General features: G+C 43.4%; 1 non-coding gene and 1 pseudogene across 1 annotated transcript; one reads left to right on the plus strand and one right to left on the minus strand.

The window, feature by feature from the left end:
• Positions 1 to 4,331: 4,331 nt before the first annotated feature.
• On the minus strand, positions 4,332 to 15,583 carry LOC122420472 (annotated as a pseudogene).
• Positions 15,584 to 20,118: 4,535 nt separating this feature from the next.
• Positions 20,119 to 20,225, plus strand: LOC122421787. The gene has a single exon (XR_006263604.1). It is a non-coding gene; the product is annotated as a U6 spliceosomal RNA (small nuclear RNA).
• The last annotated feature ends 713 nt before the right edge of the window (positions 20,226 to 20,938 follow it).

Raw genomic sequence — 20,938 nt, forward strand, 5'->3', positions numbered from 1 at the left:
CAACAACAACGCACCCTGAGGGGAATGCAGGCTGGAGAAAAACAGGTACCATTCGGAGCTTCAGACATAGTAGCCTTGGTAAATCAGCAACAGCCTCTTGGGCCCATCCTCCTCCTCAGGAAGTCCAGGTAAGTTTAGGCGAGTCTCTCCTGATAGAGAGTCACTCTCTATCAAAGGTCTGTTAGCTAGAAGCATTTTCAACCTATTTTTTTATCTCTGACAATATTCCACCAACAACCTTCCCAACAATAACCAGGCCTCATTACTTGAAGCTAACTGCTCCTTGTCCACTGCCCCACATCATCACCTTAGGTTTACTGTAGCACTGACAGTCAACCCTAATGCACAAAACCTAAAACTATCTCTCAAATGACTTCAGATTCTCTGATCTCTTAAGATACTTTCTCACTATTATATACCACTTTCCACTGTACTTGTCAGCAGTCCATAATTCAGCATTATCCACACTGGGTCTCACTGACTGGAAAACTACCAACCAAAACTCACTTCTTTAATTCAAATAAAACACTAGTATCAGACCAAAGAGGCTTCCCAGGTGGCTCAGCGGTAAAGAATACTCCTGCCAATGGAGATGCAAGAGATGGGGGTTTTATCCCTGAGTCCGAAGATCCCCAAGATTAGGAAATGGCAACCCACTCCAGTATTCTTGCCTGGGAAATCCCATGGACACAGGAGCCTGGCGGGCTACACTCCATGGGGTCTCAAAGAGTTGGAAATGTCTGAGCATAGAGACCATTTTATGTTTTTCTCTGATTCTAGAGCTCATACATGTAACCAGCATCACTAAAAATAATCTCCTAAAATGAAGAGTCTCTGTAGTCAATTTATGACCCTGGTCAAATAAACCAGAAAAGGACAGTAATACGACTCCCTAACACTGGAGAAAGAACTCCAGCTCCACCACCAGTTGCAAAGATGAAAGTCTAAGCTAGTTCCTGAACAAGTGTTTTGGTATATTTACAAAATTATTCAGTGCCAGTTCTCAATTACAATGACTTTCTCTCTAGTAACAAATTACTATATGTTTCGTGCACAATATATGTTACCTCAGCGTTTTCCACTGAAAGGAAATTAGACCACGGGCCTCTCAAGGTAACAACAGAGTTTACTGAGGGAGGAAAGGTTGGTGGATTAGGAAGGTTCCAAGTGACCCGAGACCACACATATGGAGTAGAGGAGACCCTATGGGCGGAGCTTAACAAGATTAAAAAGCAAAAAACAGTACCTTAAACTAATGAGCAATCAATGGTGCAACACAAGCCGGGGAGACCGCACCTACCAAGTCTCGGCTTCAGTAATTTCTGTAAACTCACGTCCTTTGAGGGGAGATACCAGATATTTCCAAGCCGTAGGTTCCAGAGGAAAGGGACAATGAGGGGCGGAGGAGCCTAGGACACCCGCCTGCGTCGGGACGTGTGAGCGGGCCGAGCGGGGGCCGAGCGGGGGCCGAGCGGGGGCCGAGCGGGGCCGAGCGGGGCCGAGCGTACTTGAGGGTCTCTCACGTCTTGTGTTCCACCACTGATGCTCATTACTTTAAGTAATTGTAACAGTTTTAATAAAACCTTAAATTTCTTTGGGATAATCACAATGGAAAGAAAAAAGCTGTAGCCATAACATTTCGAGTCCTGCACGTCCGACGACAGAGGATGAAACCGTTGGATGGCATCCCCGACACAATGAGTTTCTGTAAACTCTGGGAGTTGGGTGATGGACAGGGAGTCAAAGCGTGCTGCAGTCCATGGGGTCCCAGAGAGTCAAATATGACTGAGCGACTGAACCAAACTGTACTTGGAGTACTGCTGATGACGCTGAAATAATTCAGAGGCCTGGGAACTGAAACCTGGTGTGGTGGCCTTTGTGTTTCAGGGTCTCTTGGGTCCATCCACCTCTTCAGCAAGTCCAGATAAGCTTGGGGGAGTCTCTCCTGGTTTTCAGATCTCCCAGTTATTGGTTGATGACCCCAATTTTGTTTGGAAGTGTATTATACATAGCGCCCAGTTAAAAGACACTGAGTAGAACCTCCCTGGTGGTGCAGTGCTAAATAATCTACCTGCCAATGCACAGGACCCGGGTTTGATCCCTGGTGTGGGAGGATGCCACGTGCCTCGCAACAACTAAGCCCGAGCAACACAAGTACTGAGCCTGTGCCCCAAAGCCTGTGCTCTACAACAGCAGCAGCCCCAGCAATGAGAAGTCTGCACACAAGTAACCAGAAAGTCGCTTCTGCTTGCTGAAACCACTGAAATCACCTGGTGTGGTGGCCAGGTTGGGGTTGGGTGGTTCAGGAAAAAGAGGCTCGACACAGCCAAAGAAACAAAAAGACATTGACTCCTCTGGACTGACGAAAGGAAGCACCAAAACGCCAGTTTCCAACCATACCCCAGCCAAGTTTCTCTGGAGAATTCATAGCCCAATTGCTGCAAAAAGACAAAGAAGCCAGAACAATGAAGACTTAGCAGAGACAAAAATAAATTTTAAAGATTAAATTTTAATAAGAAATGCATTCTTCTAAAAAAAAAAGAAATGCATTCTTCTTTATGTAATACTTAAGCCAATACTTCAATGCAATGGAATGTCAAATTGCTATATGATCACTTGATGGTGTTTAGGCAATTTACTTCTTGTTGAAAAATTGTAATATATTTTCTCTCATGTCTTTGTTGTCTGTTTCTGAAAGATCTGTCACTTGTGGACAACAAAGCACATTGTAAAATATAAAGTCTTAAGAAGACACTAGAATTTATTTTCATCAAAATTATCAACTTGGCACTATTTATAAATATTTCTAAGTTTATTATCGACTGAACTAAAGAAAATGTCTTTCTTTACACTTACAGGGCACCTACTATGTTCCCTGTCATTGTCTACGTGCATTTCAATATTACAAGTCTCAAAATAACCCACAGACTTATGTATTAGTGTAAGGAAGGAAAGAAATGTAAATTAAACCTTAGATATGGGTCATAACATGTGGATAGAAGAAGTAACACTAAGGAAAAACTATTGAAAAAAGCACAAAAGAAATAGGAAGGCAGGATTTAAGAGATTGGCACTGAAACATATATATTACCATATGTAAAAAATCCAGTGTGAGTTTGATATATGGGCGAGTGCTCTGGGACAATCTGGAGTGATATGGTGTCGAGAGAGGTGGGTTCAGGAGGGAAGGGACATATGTATTCTTATTTATGTTGATGTACAGCAAAGACCATCACAATATTGTAAAAAAAAAAAAATTAACTGCTGGTGAGTTAGGCCTGAACACACAATCACAGCTTTCCCAAACCTAGCACATCTCTGTAGTTTTCCTAAGTTTGAATTTTCTGAGGGTCAAAAAGTTGATATATTTTATTGCACTCTCTACATTGGTAACTTTTCACTGCAGTACGGACTCTCAGATGATCTGCAACGTCATTCCTTGTGACTGAAGGGTTTGCCACATAAATAACATGCATGTGCTTTCTCTCCTGTATGAACTGCCTAATGGGTGGTTAATGATGAACATGCACTAGAAACTCTGCCACATTCATTTCACTTGTATGTTTTCTATACAGTATGAATTCTCTGAATTATAAGGACTGAACACTGACTAAAGGCTTTGTCACACTCACGACTTTTGCACTATAATGTTTCTCACAACTGTCACATTTCTAATGTTTCTCTCTAGTATGAATTCGCTGATGGTTTCTAAGTTCGTCATTTCAAGTAAAGCACCAGCCATATACATCATATTTATATGGTTTCTGTCCTGTCTGACCTGCCTGATGATGAGTTATGGATGACTGTACCTAAATGGTTTGTCACAATTTTTATATTTCTAAGGTTCTCTCCTCTATGAATTATCTGATGAACTGCAAAGTTTGCATTCACACTGAAAGCCCTGCCACATATACCTCATTTATATGGTTTCTCTCCAGTATGAACTCTCTGATGAATAGCAAGCTTACCACTACAAACAAATGCCTTGACACATACATCATATTTATATGGTTTCTCTCCAGTATGAATTCTCTGATGAAGTCCAAGTTTTGTATAGTCTGATTAAAGGCCATGCCACACACATCACATTTATATAGTTTCTCCGCAGTATGAATTTTCTGATGAACTGCAAGGCTTGAAGTTTCACTAAAGCGTTTGTGACATACATCACATTTTTATGGTTTTACTCCAGTATGAACTCTCTGATGAACACTCACGTTTGCAGCTTGACTAAAGGCTCTGCCACATATATCACATTTATATGATTTCTCTCCTGTGTGGAACCTCCAATGAACTGCAACCTTTATCGCTTCATTAAAGGCCTTGCCACATACATCACATTTATATTGTTTTTCTCCAGTATGTACTCTCAAATGAACAGCAAGGTGTGAACTTACTCTGAACGTTTTGCCACACATATCACATTTGTATGGTTTCACTCCAGGAAGAAGTCTCGGATGAACAGTAAGGTTTCCAGTATGGCTAAACGCCTTGTCACATACATTGCATTTGTATGGCTTCTCTCCAATATGAATTCTCTGATGAAGTGCAAGTCTAGTCTTGTAGTTTGATTAAAGGCCTTGCCACATACATCACATTTATAAGGTTTCTCTCCAGTATGAATTCTCCAATGAACTGTAAGGCTTGAAGTTTCACTACATTTATATGGTTTCCCTCCAGTATGAACTCCCTGATGAACAGCAAGGCTTGAACTTACACTGAAAGCCTTGCCACATATACCACAATTATATGGTTTCTCTTCACTATGAACTTTCTGATGAACAGCAAGGTGTCCACTACGACTAAATGCCTTGCCACACACATCACATTTTTAAGATTTCTGTCTAGTATGAATTCTCTGATGAACTGCAAGGTTTGAAGTTTGACTAAAGGCCTTGCCACATACATCACATTTATATGGTTTCTGTCCAGTATGAACTCTCTGATGAAAAGCAAGGCTTGAACGTCCCCTGAAAGCCTTGCCGCATATACCACAATTATATGGTTTCTCTCCAGTATGAACTCTCCGATGAACAGCAAGCTGTCCAGTACGACTAAATGCCTTGCCACACACATCACATTTATATGGCTTCTCTCCAGTATGAACTCTCTGATGAACTCCAAGGTTTGAGGTCTGAATAAAGGCCTTGCCACATACATCACATTTATATGGTTTCTCTCCAGTATGAATTCTCTGATGAACTGCAAGGTTTGAGGTTTGACTAAAGGCCTTGCCACATACATCACATTTATATGGCTTCTCTCCAGTATGAACTCTCTGGTGAACTGCAAGGCTTGAAGTTTCACTAAAGCCTTTGCCACATACATCACATTTGTATGGTTTCTCTCCAGTATGAAATCTCTGATGAACTGCAAGGTTTGAGGTTTGTCTAAAGGCCTTGCCACATACATCACATTTATATGGTTTCTCTCCAGTATGAACTCTCTGATGAGAAGCAAAGCTTGAACCTACCCTGAAAGCCTTGCCGCATATACCACAATTATATGGTTTCTCTCCAGTATGAACTCTCCGATGAACAGCAAGGTGTCCACTACGAGTAAACGCCTTGCCACACACATCACATTTATATGGCTTCTCTCCAGTATGAATTCTCCGATGACCTGCAAGGCCTGAAGTTTCACTAAAGCATTTGCCACATTCATCACATTTATATGGTTTCTCGCCAGTATGAATTCTCTGATGAACTGCACGTCTTGCATTTTTACGAAAGGCCTTCCCACATACACCACATTTATATGGTTTCACTCCAGTATGAAGTCTCTGATGAACAGTAAGATCTGCAGTATGACTAAACGACTTGTCACATACATTGCATTTGTATGGCTTCTCTCCAGTATCAATCCTCTGATGAAGTATAAGTCTTCTAGGTTGACCAAAGGCTTTGCCACATACATCACTTGTATATGGTTTCTCACCACTATGAATTCTCCGATGAGGTCCAAGATTTCCATCCTGATTAAAGGCCTTGCCACATACATCACATGTATATGGTTTCTCACCAGTATGAATTCTCTGATGAACTGAAAGGCTTGCAGTTTGACTAAAGGCCTTGCCACATACATCACATTTATACGGTTTCTTTTCAGTATGAAGTCTCTGATGAACTGCATGGCTTGCATTTTGACTAAAGGCCTTTCCAGAAACATCACATTTATATGGTTGCTCTCCGGTATGAGTTCTCTGATGATTTTCAAGGTGTGTACTTTGTTGAAAGCACTGACCGCACACATCACATTTATATGGTTTCTCTGCAGTATGAATATTCTGATGAACTGCAAGGTTTCCAGTTTGAACAAAAGCCTTGCCACATACATCACAGTTGTGTGGTTCCTCTCCAGTATGAATAGTCCAATGAACTGCAAGTTTTCTAGTTTGATTAAAAGCCTTTCCACACACATTGCATTTATATGGTTTTCCTCCAGTATGGATTGTTTGATGTCCAGAGAGTTCTGAGTCCTGAAGAAAGGTTATGTCACACTCAGTACATTTGTAAGGTCTTTTCTTTTGTGTTTCATGGCCTGGTAACAGTTCTGAAGGATGCATAACAGCATCCTCATGTTTATGAGAAAAGCCTTTGCAGACATTACCAGTTCTCTGAGGTGATAAACCTGTGGCCCTGACGTTTGTCACAACTTGACTACATTTAAAAACTATCCCTTCAGATTGTACCATGTGCAATTCAACCTGAAAGCTTGCTCTGTGCCTTTCAAAAGGTCTATTTCCTGCATCACTTCTACTAGGATGATCTCTTCCATCAGTGAGGTTTTTGTTATGGGATGTAGACATTCCTTTGTCAGTTCTTTCATCATCTGTCCACAGACAATCAAAGTCATGTATATTTTCCTGGATCTTCCTGAGGCGAAAACCTTTGACTTCAAGGCTTTCAGTTCTTCCAAATATCACTCTTTGAAAAATTTCCCCTTTACCACTGTTTGCTTTTGCGTGTAATTTCTTGACCATATGTATATGAGACATATCTACAAGACATAAAGAATCGCAGGTATTCTATTATTCACAATACTGAAATAAATTATTTCCTGTTGAGTACATGATATTATACCAATAGTCCTATCGATCCGGAACACAATTATGAATCTTCACAATGATCTTAAAACTATAGAACACTAAAGAAATAGAACTCTTTAAAAAGGAGTGATCATATGCAATTCAAATTAATTTTAGAGTAGTGTAGTTTCAAACACAATCAGAAAACATTCATTTTAAGCAAACTCATGTCAGTTTGAAATGAAAACGTCTTTTCCCACCATGACCTCAAGGCTCATCCGACTTTGTACTAAACACACTGCTGTCTCATAACTGAGGAGAAACTAATGTTATACTGTGTACACTTTATGAATACTCATACATGTTTAAATGGTGAAGAACATACAGGACTAGAGAGGTGACTCAGTGGTAAAGAAACTGCCTGCCAATGCAGGAGACACGGCACAGGGGGATATAATCCCTGGGTTGGAAAGATCCCCTGGAGCAGGAAATCACAACCCAGTACACTGTTCTTGCCTGAAAAAACTTCCATGGATAGGAAAGCTTGGTGGGCTACAGTCCATGAGATCACAAAGAGTCAGACAGGACTGAGTAACTGAGCAAACAACCATCAAACAGGCAATACACTGGAATGGTAAACAATGCCAAAGAAGCATTCTAATGAATAATGTAAAAAATAAATGGCAGTTAGAAACTGTTCAACAAATACTGCATTGAGAAAATATAGAATTCTGTAAACTATATATATATATATATTTTTTTTTTTTTCTTCTTTTTGCTGGACCACGTGACTTACAAAATCTTAGTTCCCTGACCATGGATTAAATCCAGGCTCGCTGCAGTGAAACTACTGAATCCTATCCACTGGACTGTCAGGGAATTCCCTAAAATAATTTAAAAAATAAAAAAATAAATACTTTTTAAAACACCTGTTAGAAATCTATCAGTAGATAGACATAAAATATATCAGTAGATAGACATATAGTCATTTTATGACATTAATGAGTGGCTCATGTCAGTTATATTGTGTAATACAAAAAGACTGTCATTTTTAAAAAACAAAAAATATGAGAAACAGTCTCTACTTGTACGATAATCATTATACATCAAGTCCCTATCTACACAGTAACCTAAACTTACCCAGTTCACTGGCTCAAGATATAGGTAAAGGAACAAGCTTTGGGGCTTCCCTTGTGGCTCAAAGGTAAAGAATCCGTCACCGAGAATAAGTTGAAGAACAACAGATACTGAGCCTGTATGGCAAAACTGCTCACACCCGTGTGCCCAGTGCCCATGCTTCACAACTAAAGAAACCACCACAAAGAGAAACCGTGCTCCCCACAACTACAGAGTAGCCCTCACTCGTCTCCAGCAGACAGAAGTCCGCACAGCACAAAACACCCAGGACAAGCCAAAAACAAAGACCTCGCCTTCATCTCTGTGGGCGCTACAGCTCCACTGGAGGGTGCTGTACATTTCACATGATGAAGAACAGAGCTGTCAGTTAGGGAGAAGAAAAATATCCTGTGAGATTCACAAACATTAAACATCTGTTTTCTCACAGAACTCGCCCACTTGGAGAGTTTCCCAAACCCCATGAATGGTGTGGCTTCCTCTCTGTCCTTGTGACAGCTGACCTGTGATCACACTGTTGATACTTTCCCACTCATCTGGATTTTTGCTATTAGCACCTCATTCTCCACAATCCAGGGGTCTTCCTCCTCATAACACAAGTATGGAGATAATGTTCAGATCAGAAACAGAAATTCCTACTCACAAGTAATGCCACATACTGTGGCTTCTTCTAGAATCCAACCTCTCTTTCTTTTAATAAATGTATCTATTATTTTTAATAGATATTAATTTAATATATTAATTTTTAATGTATTCATTTCTTTTGGCTCAGGGGAGTGTTCATTGCTGTTTGGTCTTTTCTCCAAGTTCAGTAAGTAGGGGCTAGGCTCCAGATACAGTGTTTGTGTTCCTCACTTGCTGTGGCTTCTCCTGGGTGCACGGGCTTCAGTAGTTGTCCCATGTGGGCTCAGTAGTTGCAGCTTCCAGGCTCTAGAGTGCTGGCTTGTAGTCGAGGCACACAGGTATAGCTGCTCTGTGACATGTGGGATCTTCCCAGAGCAAGGATCAAACCTGTGTCTTCTGCACTGGCAGGTGTAGAATCCAGCTCTTTTGTCAGCCAAGGAGTGAGGACATTATAAACCAACAGAAAAATGCTTCTCAAATGAATTTACTATCTGCCTCCTTTTGAATGCACAGGGAACAGTATAACGTACAGTACAAAATGCAGCAGGTATCTAGTTCCTCTCTAAGAACTACTGAACCAAGAACACAGGGCTAGAAAACAGGCAACTTGATATTTCAAAGTTTGAAATCAGCTTCATAAATGCTCAAGTTCTGAAAAAACTCCTTGTGTATCACACATTGGCAGGTCACCAGAAGGAAAGACAAGTTTAAACTCCTGATGCCAATCACGAAGCTTTACACGTGTGAGTCAACAAAGTTTTGAGCTTAGTCAGGAAAAACAGGCACTCTCAAAAGGTACAGAGGGAACATGCAGAGGTACCCCAGGGCAGATCCCCACTTCAGGGGGAAGTGATCCTCACCCACAGACAGCAGGTTCCTGAGGGTCTCCACCATCACATCCTTGTACAAGGTCCTCTGGGCAGGGTCCAGGCATTCCCATTCCTCGGGAGTGAAATCTATGAACACATCTTTGAAGGTCAACTGTGCCTGAAATGAAAACACATTTCACCAATGGGCCGTATGGAAGGTTCTTAGTTTCATACAAAATGAGAAGAGTTGAGAGGGGTAAAGCTCACTTCAGTTGAAGTAATATTCTGATAGATCCATTACAAGCTGCTTCAAGCAAACTGTTGGTCTCTAATTGAATTTCTAATTTACTCTTTTTTTTAAGATTATGATATCCTGCAATCAACATGAATTTGTCACGTATGTGGAGAATACATGAAAAATACACAAAACCAACACTGGGTTGTGTATGCAGAAGTGTTACATTCAACACACGGAGTGACATAGTGTCACTATGTAGTTGAGTTACAGCAAGACTGGTGTCTTCAGAGACCACAAAGTCCACAGTGACTTTAAAATTACACACACATTGTGATGATGATGACATCATCACATTGATGACAGGTGTTTCAGCACCTGTCCTACACACTAAGCATTACTCTAAAGACGTCACACGGGTGAACTTGTCATCAACATAACAGCACGTTAGAGAAAGATCTGAGTCCACCTTACTGGGGAGTATATCCTGTCACTCTAAGAAATCGCTCAGATCAAACAGTTAAGAAATGAGGCAACAAAAAATAATAAAAAAAAAAAAAGAAAGGGAACAGCACCTGAGCTCAGGTGGTTGGGAGAAACAAATGAACCTAAAATAATCAACGATTTAACTACCAGAAAAGGAAAGAGCATCCAGGGAGTTCCTTGAGAATACCGGAACAGAAAAGGAAAGAGCATCCACAGAGAGTTCCTTGAGAATACCGGAAAGAAGTTCAAGGAACCTGAATTACAATAGAAGAGCATAAATTGTGACGATACAGGGTCACACCCTCTCCCATCACAACCCACACAATGTCAGTAATCTTGCTACAATTTACATCATTCATGCGACGATGCAAAAAAAAAACGCCATGATATACACTTAAGATACAACTGAAACTGCTACAGAGCATACACCATTATTTATGAGATGATGTTTTTGTAATAAAACCATGGAGCTAAATATCTATGCACTCATGCATGCACCTGGAAACACACAATTGATTAAAACAATAAGAGTTTTCTTTTTTTCTCTCATTCTATCAAAATTTATTCAGCGTTAGCTTTGCACCTCAAACTTGAAATACAGCAGTGAACGTGATGAAGCTTACTATCTAGCAGCCAGTCAGCCAATTTCATCCACAATTTTCACGTTACTATTGAAATAAGTGCTCTGACAGAGGCCCAGTGCTAAGACAAGATTAAACAGAAAGTCTTAACCTACATTGAGAAATCAGACAAGGTCTCTGTGAGGAAGAAACACTTAGGATTGGCAAGGTGGGAAGTGGAAGAGTGTTGCAAGCAGAGAGAACAGCCTGAGTGCTGGTCTGAGGCAGGAAGATATTTACTGAGCTGCAAGTCAGCCAGTGTGACTGGGACACAGGGAATGTAGATGGGGTGATGCCAGGTAGAGGCTAATTTATGCAAGACCTATGGATTGAGGACTTTTTTTTTTGGATTGAGGACTTTAATCCAAAAGCTACTGGAAGTCTCTGAATAATCTGCAAGAGGAAAGTTAGATGCTTAGATTTATTTTCCAGAGCTCAATCTGCTGTGTGTGGAAGTTGTCTTTACCTGCATACTCATGCCAGACTCTTTGCAACCCCGCTGACGGCAGCCCACCAACTCCTCTATCCATGGAACTCTCCAGGCAAGAATACTGGAGTGGGTTCCCATTCTCTTCTTTCATGTTACTTCTTCATTCAGTAACTTTGTCAACATTCTATTTCTTTTTTTAAAGCTTATTTATTTTGCTTATGTTGGGTCTTCGTTGCTATGAGTGGGCTTTCTCTAGTTGCAGCTGCAGTGCCGGGGCTTCTCACTGCAGTGGCTTCTCTCGTTTTGGAGCACAGGCTCTAGAGAGTGCGAGCTTCCAGACTTATGGCTCCGGGCTCTAGAGCACAGGCTCAGTAGTTGTGGCCCATGGGCTTAGTTGCTCTGAGGCATCTTCCCTGACCTGGGATTCAACCTGTGCACCCTACATTGGCAGGCACATTCTTAGCCACTGTACCACCAGGGAAGTCCTCAACATTATCTTTTTCTAGTTCAAAAAAACTTAAAACTAATACAAGCAGTAAATAAAATACAGAAGATTTCTTCCAATCTTTATAAAATACCTGTATTTAAAAATATATGGGCCTCCCTACGGTAACTGGTAAAGAATCCACTGGGCAATGCAAGAGATGTGGGTTATTGCCTGCTCTGAGATCCCACATGCTGCGGGCCAACTATGCCGTGAGTCTCAATTCCTGAGCCAGAGCTCTGGAGCCCAGGAGATGAAACTACTGAAGCCGGCGCGCTCTAGAGCCTGGGCTGCAAGACAAGAGAAGCCACCACAATGAGAGGCGTGCGCACTGCAACCAGAGAGTGGCCACCACTCGCCGGAACCAGGGAAAAGACACTGAAGCAATGAAGATACAGTACAGGAATAAGTATATTTTAAAATAATAATGGGATTTTTATCCTTAATTTTAGGTATGTACTTGGTAACAGGGTCATTATTTTAATCCATTAAGAAAATACTGAATCAAGATCAGTAAAGTTGGAAAATTCCCTCATGGTCCAGTGGTTAAGATCCCTCATTTCCACCTCAGGGTTTCAGGTTCGATGCCTACTTAGTGAACTAAGACCCTGGAAGCTGCAGCATGTGGTCAAAGAAAAAAATTAGTAAGCCTATTTTACAGTTTAAATTAGATGGTGTAACGAAACACTCCCTAGCCCTGACATCTCTTTCGGAACACTCCGTTCCATCCCCAAACACTTAAGTTTTCAAGGAGGTACTCATTTAGTTTTAAAAGTACTATAAAAAGTCAGAAGTGATTTCTACTCACTGGCCTCTTTGGCAGATTTTACCGTGTACTGTACATGTTAATACCTGAGGTCCACGTACCGCTTCTTTACCTTGGTTGACAGAGAGCAGACAGCGCATCCAGATGGGCCCTAAACAGTCCTTGCTGCCCAACAGCACTGAGACCCCGTCTCCAGCTCATGGGTGAGAAGCCCTGCCCAGGATGGTGCCCAGGGGAACCTCCTCACAAGGGCCAGGTCACCGGGTCATGGGGACACGGGATCTAAGTGGAGACGACAGGCCCTGAGGGAAGGCCCTGGGTGAGTGTGCATGTACAGGAGTCAGACAGGAGAGTGTGGAGTCAAGTCACGTTGCGGAGTCCAGAGAAGGGCATTTCAGGAAACCAGCGTGAGAATCCACTGAGAATATGACCTTACCTGAGAAAGAGCCATGCCTGACTCCGGTTGTGTCCTCTTCTGGGCTTCTTCGTCCATGAGTCTTCACAGTTTTTTCATGAAAGTAGAAAACATGCTGTTTAATGCTTAGAGTCAACACACCCCCTCCTCAGCCACAACCACACACTCAGGGAAGCCCTCACCATGAGGAACAGACAGTCCCCTGGGCACACTGTCTCAGGAGGGAATCAGGATGGTCAACTCCCACACAGAGACCAACACGGGACTTTCCCACACTTTCTCTTGGATCACACTCCCCTCCTGATGAGGCCTCATGCACACAGCAGCAGGGGGCACCTCCACTGACCCCATGATGCCCATCAGGTCACACAGCAGGCCCTGGTCCAGCCCCACTCAGAGCTGAGCACCCTCCCCTCTCCCAGGGCCTGATCTCAGTCTCAGAAGTGGAGGCTAAGAGCCCTGGTGCTCAATGCAAGATCATGATCGGAATCATTTGCTACTCTTTGCACATTCCTGGGGGCAAGGCCCCACACGAGATCCTGAAGAATGTGTCTGATGGGGGAGAATTGACTAACCAAAGGAGTATGTGTATACTTACCATACACCCTGTGACCATGTGACACATGTGTACACTGTGAAATATTTATCACAAACCACTAACCAACACATCCATCGCCACCAGATTCCCATGTTCTGTGTGTGGTGACAACACTGAGGACGTACTCTCCTGGCAAATTCCCAGCAAGCAGGAACAGAGTAGGTTTAACTACGGTCAGTATGCTGCACATACCTCCCCAGGACGCGCTCACGTCACAACTCAAAGTCTGTAGCTTATGACCAACATCTCCCTATCTTCCTGACCTTCCAGCCCAGATGACCACCATCCTACCCTCTGGTACTAGTGACTTTCATTTTTTTTACATTCCATATAATAGAAGGACATATAATATCAGTCTTTCCCTGTCTGTCTTAATTCACTTACCATAATATTCTCAACATTCTTCCAAGTTGTCCCAAGTGAGACAAATCTCCAGAATTGTTTACAAGAAAGTCGCTATTGTACAAACAAATCTTTATCCCAAGCTACAAAAATAATTACATGTAAAGAAAGCAGAAAGCCAAAAGTAAAACCATCACAAAGAACATGGTTAAAGTTGCTTGAAAAGGCATCATGTAGAAAGAGTCAGTCAGTTCTTGCCCCATTTCTTCTCTCGCATAACCTCTACTCCTCACCAGGAACAGGGAAGGGCATGATCCACACCTGAGAGAAACAAGTCACTGCCCCAGCCCTCACCTCAACAGGCTCTACACATGGATGCTCTTTTAATACAAATAATGACAAAATACACATGCCTCACAGACAGAAGCTTTGATATTCTCATTCTTTTCTGTAGAATTTAAAGAAGCAAGATCTGCATTAGATTTTAAAGCCCAAAATCAATGCATGACGACTTAATAATTCTTAGCCAACTGCTTCAGCACTCTCTGGATCTAGTCCCCACCACCACCTGCACACTAGCTGTTTCGACTTCATTTGGTTGATCTGTTTCCCTACTTCTTTTTTTTTTTGCCTTCTCCACAGAAGCATTTAATGACAAAAGACAGTGGTTACGATGATCTAAGAGAAAGAAAGTGCACTCCAGGATGTTGTAACCACACAAAAACGTTGTTAAATATAAAAGCAACAGACTCTTAAACCTGAGAAACCTAGGAATATAGCACCCATGAGCCCTTCTTAAACAAAATTGTGTGACAATGACATTCTGCCAATTAAGAAATAAAGACGTAGGAAAAAAGAACTTAGGAATTGAAATACCATGAGAGAGCACTGCTGCTGCTGCTAAGTCGCTTCAGTCGGGTCTGACTCTGTGCGACGCCATAGACGGCGGCCCACCAGACTCCTCTGTCCCTGGGATTCTCCAGGCAAGAATGCTGGAGTGGGTTGCCATTTCCTTCTCCAGAGTGTTTCCCTACTTCTTTCTACATCTCCCTTTCTCTGCTCTCATCTCTGCTCTCCTGCTGTGCCTGTCCTCCTCTCTACTTCTTCCCTGCCTCCCATCCCGCCTCTCTCTGCCATCTGTGCGCCTTCAAGTTGCTCTCTCTCCAACCTCCCTGGTGAGCCTCAATCTCCCTGCATTTCTGCCTTTCTTCCTCCATCTCTGCCCTCCCTTCCTCCCAACTCTCTGGCACTCCCAAGTGGCTATGCTTCCTTTCAGCTCGCTTTTTTCCTCAGCTCCTCCAATCACTAGGAGTCCCCTTTCTCTCCCAGCAGGATATTCTTGCTCTGGGCCCAACTCTTGTATCGCCTTCGCGGGCTATCTATGTGAACTGCGTCTCCACTGTTGCCTTCTTTGGGACCCTGATTTACAGCCCCTCTCCCTTGAAGGCTACAGAAGGGGGCGGCAGAGGACGAGATGGGGAGAAACCATCCCTGGACTCAACGTACATGGATTTGAGAAAACTCTGGGAGATACAGGGCTCGCAAATGGTGGGAAGGAACAACCACACCTCCCTATGTTGCTCACCGTTAACTCTCCGGAGATCCTGCTTTTCTCTGAATTTCTCTCCTTTCCCCACTCGCTCCCTACAAGGCTCATTCTCTTTCATGAAGCTGTCTCTTCCAAGTTCTTCACAATCCTCTTCACTGCCATCGCTTGTCCCACGTGCTTTTCTCAATTTTCGATTTCTCTAGGAGTCGCTGTCTGCTTCTCCTGATCCCGCCTTCCGCCCAGTATTTACAGGGTAGACAATAAGAAAGACCATCCCGCCAAGAGCCAAATTCCAGCGGCTGGTATTTGGCGCCGAAGAACCATGGGTGTCACGTGGTTGGCTCAGGTCACCTCTCGCGACCACGGATCAGGGGAAGGTCTGAGGAGACGTGAGGACAGAGGGGCTGGGAGGGAATTGGTGTCTCAGGAGCGGGGTGGGATCTCCAGAATCCCAAGATCGGGGAGAGAACGCGGCCTCTCCGGGAACGGGGCGGCCGGCGAGGCCTCCAGGGCCCGAGAAGGAGAGGCTGAAGAACGTGGAGCGAATACACCACCTCGCTTAATAGAATTGTATGTGGTGCAGAAAAGGTAGAGGGGTCAGTGAGGTCAATAAACGGTTTTAAACCGGGAAAAGGTGCGAAACGCAGCGTTCCAGTGTTTCAAAAGCACGAACCGGCTTCAGTGCGGACTTGAAAGCAAAAGGCACGCGCCCCTTCGCCGCTTACGGAGACGTCTGAATTTGCTGGGGGTGGTGGGGCGGGAGCGGGGATTTAGAGTTAGTAGCGTCCCTCAGACCCGGGATACAAAGAAAAGGAGACTGCGAGAGGCAGTCTGAGTCCAAAGGCAAAAACTCACGTTGCGCTGGAACCTCCACTCGCCGCTCTCGGCTTCCACGTGAGTCACGGTGCGCGCACGCGCAGACATATAGCTGAACGGCTGTATGTGGGGCCAGGCCGTCAGGGGTGGGTAATGGAGAAAAGCCGGACCAGGATAAAGCCTTGGAAAAGTGTGGCGGAAACTCACTGCGCGACGAGCTGGTAGTCTAGGCGCGACGGGAGGGTCGGGGCGGAGCGTCGGGGCGGAGCGTACTGGCGCGGCAGGGCGGGGCGACTCGGCGCGGCGGGAGGCCCGGGGAGGGGCGGGGTGGGGCGGGGCGGGGCTGAGCGTCCCAGCGCGGTGGGGCGAGGCTACTCAGCGCGGAGGTAGGGGCGGGGCGGGGTGGGTCGACTCCGCGCGGTGGGATGGGCGGTGCGGAGCGTCGCCACGCGGGAAGGCGGAGCGTCGCGGCCCCAGGGGGGCGGAGCGTCGCGGCGCGGGGGGCGGGGCGTCGTGGCGCGTGGGGGCGGGGCGTCGCGGCGCTGTGGGCGGAGGAAACAGTTCAATACTGTAATCTCTGCTAAAGGGGACTGCAGCCAGTAAATTAAAAAACAGCTGCTCCTTGGAGGGAAAGTTATGATAGAACTACATGGTGTATTGAAAAGCTAAGGAATCACGTTGCCAACAAAGGTCCCTATAGACAAACTATGGATTTTCCAGTAGTCAGCTCGGGATGTGATTAAAGAAGTGATGTCAGTTCGTCCATAAAGAAGGCTGAGCATAGAAAAATCGATGCTTTTGGATTGTGGTGCTGGAAATCAGTCTTGAGAGTCCCTTGGAGAGCGAGGAGATCAAACCAGTCAATCCGAAAGGAGACCAACCATGAATATTCATTGGAAGGACTGATGCTGAAACTGAGGCTCCAATACTTTGGCCACATGATGCAAATATCGGACTCATTGGTAAAGAACTCGAGGCTGGGAAAGATTGAAGGCAGGAGGAGAATGGAATGATAGAGGATGAGACGGTTAGATGGCATCACCTACTCAATGGACATGAGTTTGAGCAAACTCCAGGAGATGGTGAAAGGCAGGGAAGCCTGGCATGCTGCAGCCCACGAGGCTGCAATGAGTCAGTCATGACTGAGCGACTAAACAACAGCAACACATCACTGATAGGGCACAGACTGGGAATTCGTGGAGGGTGTGTCTGGTTTTTTCCCAGGGAAACAGGGGGCCTAGTGGGGGGTCTTAAATTAGTGATAATGGGGAAGGGTGGCTCTTGGCAGTAAGCCTTTTGCTGGAAGTGAAGTGGGAGAATTCTTTAATCTTTGCTCTTGTCCATAATTACAGGATCTGAAGTAAGCTTCAACTCTGTCATCGTAAGCTATAATACCAAGAAAAGTCACAGAAGATAAATACACATGTAATAGTTAAAAATGGAACCTTAGGAATATTAACCCAATAATAATAAAAATAACAAGGAAAGCCTGAGAACCTCAATGTATGTAACTTAGAACATCGGTGAGGAGCCCTGCATGTTCCTTTGGGCTGTGTTGTGTCTGGTCCTGTCACATCTTAGAAACATGAGAACATGTTGAAACCCGTTCCACTGAATCAACAAGTCAGAGGTCTGGGTTGACCCAGAACCCAGAGGTCATATTGATGCCAAAATCTCGGCTCTCTGTGCACAAATGCCAAACCGAAATATTTGAAATACAAACATAGAGACAGAGTTATGGAGGATGAAGACTGGCTTTATATATGTGCGAGGCTAAAAGGGAACACTTTAGACCCCCTCCCTGGTGCGTAGGGAGAGGTTATATCATCTGCTAGGGATATATGCTAAGGATCAAGTCAGTAACAGTCTTGTATTCTTGTTTCCTCTGCAAAGTTGTAAAAGGATGGGGTTGTGACAAGATCCAGTTTTGTTCAGGGTCTTAGGTGGTCTCCTAATCAGGCAGTGGTTAAGAATCCACCTGCCAGTACAGGAGACTTGGGTTTGATTCCTGGGTCGGGAAGGTCCCCTGGAAGAAGAAATGGCAACCTATTTTGTGTCCATTGGGTCACAAAAGAGTTGGACACGATTATCCCGGCGTGAGCATCCTTCTTTGCTTAGCAACTGTTCTGCCCTTTGGAACTCACAGAAGGTCATGGAGGTTGCAGTTCTGTCTATAAGAAATGGGACCCAAAAAGGCCTCTGTGCCTGGGAGACCCACAGAGCCCTGCCCTGCAGCCTCAATACTAGGAAAAATATTTTCCATTTTGCCATTTCTTTGGTGATCACCGGAAAAAAAGTCTTTGCACAGCATCCTGGATATTATGTGTATGGTTAGACAGTAATGAAATATCACACTGATGTAACTAAATTATCCCCTCATCTCCTCTTTTACCAGCCGTGCTCTGGTGAAGAAATAGCTGGTGAGAATAAGCCTTTCTTCATTAACAAAGTGAAAAAGCAGGCAGTTGTTTTCTGTGCGCTGAGAAAGAAAGCTGCATGTGAATTGTCCGCATTCCACATGCAGACAGTACATGCGGATGTGGACAGATGTGGTGTTACCTTAAAACGTTTTGGCCCAGACACCTGGGGGAAAGTCTTCATGAAATTCCAAGAGTAGATATACTGAGGATTTAGCACATATGAAGTAGTAAAGATAAACTGAACTGAATTACCCAAGAAATACTCAACATTGTTGGGAAAACAAAATGAAACACCAAAGTGATTGGGCCCGGAAATTATCATACTGAGAGGGTAACGAGCAGGAAGGTCAGGGGTCTCCAAATGCAGGATATAGGCTACAAGTGTCAACGTTTTTTATCTTTCTCTAAGTGGCAGGAGGAGGAAACAAACTACATGTGTCAGATATTTTCCCCTTCTCTATTCAAAATTTTAAATTTGTATAGGTTTCTCTTAAATTCTGTGTTACTATGACGACACCTGGTTCCACCTGAACTTAACTTTTCTCAAACCTTGAGCAAACCAATGCGTTTTTCTTATGGAAATATTTTTATTAAGCTATGTTAACGAACTATGTATTTACCCTAGACTCTTTCTTCAAGTCGGTTCACTTAAGAGACTCAGAACCGATAATGGCTCAACAAACCAGTATGTTTTCCTCATACAATTGTTGTCCTAATCTTTGTTAATGAAACTATTTGTTTCCTTAGGAACCTGACTTTCCTCAATATTCATGTCAATCATTTTATGGCCCGGGACAACTCACCTTGTGCCAATGTTTTCTCAAAATGCATGATGTGGGTGAGGGGCCTGATGCCAATCTCTGAGTTTTGAGACATTTCCTTTCTCCAATTAACAGCCTGCTAGTAGCTATATAACATTCACCTAAAGACTAGCAGGGGGGCACTCTTTCTGTCCCCTTCTGATGTCTATGTCAGAAACTTTCTCTATCTCTTTTATACTTCAATAAAACTTTATTACACAAAAGCTCGAAGCGATCAAACCTCATCATTGGCCCCGGATTGAATTCCTCTCCTCTGGATGCCAAGAATCCTGGAGCGTTTCACGGCTCAGCAATAGCCTTTCAATACTAAGTGAATAAGCCAGAGAAAGACAAACATTAGACATCACTTATATTTGGAATATGAAAAAAGATACCAATGAACTCATTTACAAAACAGCAACATCTGATAGTACAGGGAGCTCTGCTCAATGTTTTGTGGCAGCCTGGATGGGACAGGAGTTTTGGGGAGAATGGATACATGCATATGTGTGGCTGAGTCCCTCGATTGTCATTTATCCTGACCCCTTAAAAGATCTGAATCTGTGCTCGCTTCGGCAGCACATATACTAAAATTGGAATGATACAGAGAAGATTAGTATGGCTTCTGTGCCAGGATGACATGCAAATTCATGAAGTGTTCCATATTTTTCACAGATGTACAGAACAGACTTTTGGACTCTGTGGGAGAAGGCGAGGGTGCGATGTTTTGAGAGAACAGCATCGAAACATGTATATTATTTAGGGTGAAACAGATCACCAGCCCAGGCTGGATGCATGAGACAAGTGCTCGGGCCTGGTGCAGTGGGAAGACCCAGAGGAATAGGGTGGAGAGGGAGCTGGGAGGGGGGATCGGGATGGGGAATACATGTAAATCCATGGCTGATTTATGTCAATGTATGAAAAAAACCACTACAATATTGTAAAGTAATTAGCCTCCAACTAATAAAAATAAATGAAATAAAATAAAACTTTAAAAAAATTAAAAAAAAAAACAAACAAACTTCTGAATCCTCTTGGGACCCAGCAGTACCCTACACCCATACCCACCTCACCCCCCAGTATAAATCCACCTCACCCCACCTTGTTTTTGCTCTTTTATTAAAATGTGAAAGGAGTAGAGTAGGTTCATAATGTCATGTTAGTATCAGGCATAGAGCGAATTGAATGAGTTATATTTAAAAATTATTAGAGAAGAAAAAAGTCTCCTTTAATAAGAACTACATTCTTCTTTGTAAAAAGTGTTTCTGTTTCATGCTTGTGATGACATAGCTTCAAATACTTGAGAAAAACTTGTATAATACATATAATTATTATATATTATATAAATTATTATATATATAATTACTATATATTACTATATAG

Source organism: Cervus canadensis, chromosome 18 (assembly GCF_019320065.1).
Source record: "Cervus canadensis isolate Bull #8, Minnesota chromosome 18, ASM1932006v1, whole genome shotgun sequence".
Lineage (NCBI taxonomy): Eukaryota > Metazoa > Chordata > Mammalia > Artiodactyla > Cervidae > Cervus > Cervus canadensis.